The following is a 6,000-nucleotide window of genomic DNA, read 5'->3' as shown; positions in this document are numbered from 1 at the left end:
AATATTAAACTTTCATGAAATCACAAGTGCAATAAATCAAATTAAAGCTTAACTTGTTGTTAATCCAGCCGCCGTATCAGATTTCAAAAAGGCTTTACGGCTAAAGCAAACCATGCAATTATCTGAGGACAGCGCCCCATCATACAAATGCATAACAAATCATTTTCAACCAGGGAGGTGCGACACGAAAGTCAGAAATAGCGATATAAAAATGCCTTACCTTTGATTATCTTCTTCTGTTGGCACTCCAAAATGTCCCAGTTACATCACAAATGATCCTTTTGTTCGATAATGTCCGTCTTTATATCCATAAAAACTCAGTTTAGCTGGCGCGCTTCAGTCAAAAATTCACTCAGTTTCCCTCCGTCAAGACGCATACAAAATGAATCCCAAACGTTACTAATAAACTTTTCCAAACAAGTCAAACAACGTTTATAATCAAACCTTAGGTATCCTATTACGCAAATAAACAATCAAATTTAAGATGGAGAATCGTTATTGTCTTTACCGGAGATAAACAAAAAGAACGCATACTCGTCCATGCGCAAGGAAACACTACAAGCCAAAATGGGAGCCACCTAGAAAAACTACAATTTCTGGGTAATTTTTCCAAAAACCAGCATGAAACTCTTTCTAAGTACTGTTGACATCTAGTGAAAGCCCTAGGAACTGCAATTTGGGAGGACAGGGGCTTATAATTATAGTGCTAGCCATTGAAAATAGAGGTAAGCTGAATTTTTCTTTTTTTGGGATGGTTTGTCCTCGGGGTTTCGCTTGCCATATCAGTTCTGTTATATTCACAGACATTTAACAGTTTTAGAAACGTTAGAGTGTTTTCTATCCAAATCTACCAATTATGTGCATATCCTAGCTTCTGGGCCTGAGTAACAGGCAGTTTACTTTGGGCACGCTTTCCATCCGGACGTGAAAATACTGCCCCCTAGCCCGAAGAGGTTAATTAAGATGTGTCTGTTACTTGAACTCTGTGAAGCATTTATTTGGGCTGCAATCTGAGATGCAGTTAACTCTAATGAACTTATCCTCTGCAGCAGAGGTAACTCTTGGTCTTCCTTTCCTTTGGCAGTCATCTTGAGAGCCAGTTTCATCATAGCGCTTGATGGTTTTTGCGACTGCACTTGAAGAAATGTTTGAAGTTCTTGAAATGTTCCGTATTGACTGACCTTCATGTCTTAAAGTAATAAAGGACTTTCACTTCACTTTTCTTATTTGAGCTGTTCTTGCCGTAATATGGACTTGCCGTAATATGGACTTGCCGTAATAGGGCTATCTTCTGTATACCACCCCTACCTTGTCACAACACAACTGATCGGCTCAAACGCATTAAGAAGGAAAGAAATTCCACAAAGTAATTTTTAACATGGAACACCTTAATTCAAATGCATTCCAGGTGACAATCTCATGAAGCTGGTTGAGAGAATTCCAAGAGTGTGCAAAGCCGTCATCAAGGCGAAGGGTGGCTACTTTTAAGAATCTCAAATATGAAATATATTTTGATCACGTTTCAGGAGAAGACCCAGATGCAGACAGTTCTGAAGCCCTAACCTCAGCCCTAACCCTAGTCCTAGCCGTAACCCTAGCCTAACCCTAGTCCTAGCCGTAACCCTAGCCTAACCCTAGTCTGACTGTAGATACAGCTACAAAGGTAGTCAAGTCTTTTCAGAGACAGGAGTTATTGTGAGAAGGGTAGTTGCAGTCCAGTATGGTGACTGGAGAATGGCCGAGTGGGTGTGTCGAAAGGGAAGTAGTGGGCATGTGGAAAGGAGTTAGTGTGTCAAAAGCACTCTGATATAAGTTAGACTGTTTTGATTGAGCTGTATTTTTTTTTCTTCAGTTCCTAACTACGCAGCTACGATACATTGAGCTACCATACCGCAAGAGTTTGTACATCTGTTTTGAAGCCCATGCAAGCCCGCCTGAGTTGTATTTCTCTGTTAGTTTTACACAAATAACTGTACATTTTGAATTATAAAACTGACAACTGTTATTTTTTAGTAAAAGTACTGATGGTGGATGTACTGTTACTTATTGCATTGTACATGTGTGCGTACTGTGACCCTGATATTGGCTACTACAGTAGGTAGCTACTTCCCACACTGTTGCCAGACATTAGTGCTTGACAAACTGGAGCAAAGGGCTCTGTGTCCCTATGTTGTTGCTGTTCATGCCCTCCCCATTGAGCAGTAGACTGTGTGTACTTTTTTATTTGACCTTTATTTAACTAGGCAAGTCAGTTAAGAACAAATTCTTATTTTCAATGATGGCCTATGAACAGTGGGTTAACTGCCTTGTTCAGGGGCAGAATGACAGATTTGTACCTTGTCAGCTCGGGGATTCGATCTTGCAACTTTTCGGTTACTAGTCCAACACTCTAACCACTAGGCTACGCTACTGACCCGTACTGTATGTATTAAGGTCACATCTAGATGGTTTTCAATATTGGTTATTGTGTATGCTGCTATCCTACTTGAAAAAAGATAATGGGATGGTAAAAAATTGCCACGTTAGCTACCGCTGGCGACACGACTGTGATACAGCTCCCCAGTAAGAAGCACCTTGGGTAGGCAGACAGGTCGATACAACATCGGTGCACTGGTCGCCAGCTTATCGACTCATCATTCAGCCAAATCAGCCACGCAAAACGGACTTGAGTGGCAACAAATCTGCCAAATTAGCTGATTCACTTTCCATACACCCACTCCTTTTGACACACCCACTCGCCCATACTCCTGTCACCATATTGGGCTGCAGCTACCCATAGTTGTTTTTAGATCATGATCATAGCATGAAGATCTGTCTGGGTGTCAGAGCTACTAACCCAGGGGTTCCCAAACTTTGTTGCCCGCGACCCCATTTTGATATCAAACATTTTTCGCAACCCCACCATGTAAAACAAGTTATGTAATCAATGACCAATGTTTACTTTTATAATTGGAGCTATGACAGTCTATTATAAATCAGTCTAACAGTACTTTTGACAGTTTTCAATCTCAAGGAAATATGATTTGAAGTGACTGAAATGCATCAGAAAGGTATTGGGAAGTTCAGAAGATCACCAGGCAATAATTTTGATGACATTAATTTTCCCCCTGTCTGAGTTAGTGCCTGGTCTTGCCCACTCTGTTCTGGCTTCTGAGAATTGTAGAGGGAAACCGAAGATACATTCGTTTTCCTGAGAGTATTATCCTTCAGTAATGGGGTCATAATAATTTGTAGTTTAAACCATTCCAAATATAAAGCCAAATCTGTAGATAGAATACTGAAACAGCTCTATTTATTAGAACCCCATCTAGCGGCTGCTGGAGGTTACTGATGTAACCCCGGTTCTTTGAACCAAGCGCAATTGTTTTTATTTTATTTCAGAGTTTTTCTTGCGACCCCATTTTACAGTCAGGCGATCCCAAATCAGGCGACCCATATTTTGGGAAACGCTTTACTAACCAATAATATCAGGTCATCACTGGCTCCAGCGTTGTACAGTAGTTCCTATCACCTCACACTGTGGTTGATGCACTTGTCACCTTTCTAATGTCAGTTAGAAACCAACTGCAGGAAATGGGAATTAGCTGACACCTATAGACGTCTCTTTTCACGTTTGAGTCAAACTCTGATGCCGCACTATGCTGCGGTTGAAGCGACCGATCACACATAGGCATGTAATAATTACTTTTCTTAACTTGAAAAGATTGTTCATTAATGTACAAAATATTTTAGATATAGTGTAAGAATCTAAAACATATAAGAATGTTGATCATTATCTGATTACTCTGGACTTTATTAACTTCAGAGTTCACTGTTAGAAGCAGGACTGATGATACAGCAGGCTGTCTTCTTCCTTCTCTCTGCTGGTCTCAGAACAGCCAATCAGGCCGAGGGACAATCATTCCAGGCATTTAAGACAGCCAATCCCCTGCGTCTCACTAATCTGATAGACAGAACGACTAGTATATACCAGTGGCAGTCGGTGCTGTTTACTTTTTTGTAATATACATGGCCTTATTTCTATTACAGGATATTGGATGACTGTCATTCATATTCCATTCACCCAACTCAATGTAACATTGATAGGTTTAGGCTACTACATGTTACTCAAATTTTCCCTGTACCCATCATGAGGTTGCTACAACCTAGCCTATGAATGAAAGTTTACAATGTAGGTGCACAGGTCGAGAGAATTTTGAGTAATTAAGGTGACAGACAGTGACACATTCAATACCGACTTGCACACTCTTGCCTGCATCTAGCTGATCTAGGGTGTAATCATTGGTCCAACAGTTTCAAACGAGAGTTTCTATTGGACAAATTCAGGTATGTTTATCCCCATTTAGTTCCGTTTCCTTCCATTTAAGAACGCAATCAATACACCCCTGATCACACGCAATCACAGTTAGCTTTCATAGCAGCCACATACAAACAGCTTGTTGTATATATAATTCCATCTCCTATCTACACACTCTCCTCCTCTCGTCTTTTCCCTTCTCTTGTGCACAACACATCAGCTGTCTGTGACCAGGAGAAAAAAGCTTTTTGATAAGCGGTTTAGCAAAAAAATACATTCCGTATTATCGACATATGGTCCCCAGTTATATGCCGCCTTACTATTTAGATCAATTATAAGACATATCCATTTAATTTTGTTAAAAAAAGAGACACCAACCTCGTGTCCAAAGTGTTTACTAGATAGTTGACTAGTTGGCTAGCCACCCGATTAAAAAAATACTTACCTGAAATCAGCTATATTTCAGAGGTAAAAAGTTGGATATTAAATGATGTGTGGTCTGTCACCCAGTCAAATTTTACAATATACAGAGTGTCCCAGAGTGTATATAATATTACTTTTTTGAAAACTCTCAAATCTTAACTTACATAAATTGCAATGAAAATCAGTGGTCAGTTAGCTAGAAGTGTGTCTTTATTTTCCAGGCCATTTAAATGTTGAACTCGAGGTGATTTAATCGTCAAACCGCTAGAGAGTGTCCGAAGTTAGGAGATGTCCAATGTTAGGGGAAAATTAGCTACAATAATGTAGCACAGTGTGTACAATCAATAGCAAGTAGTTTATCTGTTACACTGGGCCCTTGTGGTAAAACATTTATTGACTGGAAGAGTTCCAGTGTTGCATAAGAAAGAAATGAATTTGTTCAAAACAGTTTAACTATTGTCTTTATCTTTGAGTCAACTACTGACCACATTGTATGCACTGCAGTGCTAGCTAACTGTAGGTTATGCTTTCAGTACTAGATTCATTCTCTGATCCTTTCATTGGTTGGACAACATGTCATTTCATGATGCAAGAGCTCTGATAGGTTGGTGGGTGTCCTCCGGAAGTTGTCGTAATTCCTGTGTAAGTCTATGGAAGGGGGTGAGAACCATGAGCCTCCAATGTACCCAGAAGAGGAGAGAAGCTAGGTGTCCTCCGGCTACACCATAGTGCTGCCCTACAGAGTGCTGCTGAGACTACTGTAGAACTTCATTGCAAAACAGTGTGTTTTAATCAATTATTTGGTGACATGAGAATATATTTAATATAATTTTATCTAAAAAGGATAACTTTTTTAACCTCTTACATCTAGACGTTCCGCTAGCGGAACACCTGCTCCAATATCCAATGATGGGCGTGGCGCGAAATACAAACTCCTCTAAAATCCGAAAACTTCAATTTTTCAAACATATGACTATTTTACAGCATTTTAAAGACAAGACTCTCGTTAATCTAACTACACTGTCCGATTTCAAAAAGGCTTTACAGCGAAAGCAAAACATTAGATTATGTCAGCAGAGTACCCAGCCAGAAATAATCAGACACCCATTTTTCAAGCTAGCATATAATGTCACAAAAAACAAAACCACAGCTAAATGCAGCACTAACCTTTGATGATCTTCATCAGATGACAACCCTAGGACATTATGTTATACAATGCATGCATGTTTTGTTCAATCAAGTTTATATTTATATCAAAAACCAGCTTTTTTACATTAGCA

This window comes from Salmo salar, chromosome ssa07 (assembly GCF_905237065.1).
Source record: "Salmo salar chromosome ssa07, Ssal_v3.1, whole genome shotgun sequence".
Taxonomy (NCBI): domain Eukaryota; kingdom Metazoa; phylum Chordata; class Actinopteri; order Salmoniformes; family Salmonidae; genus Salmo; species Salmo salar.
This window is presented reverse-complemented; position numbering follows the sequence as displayed.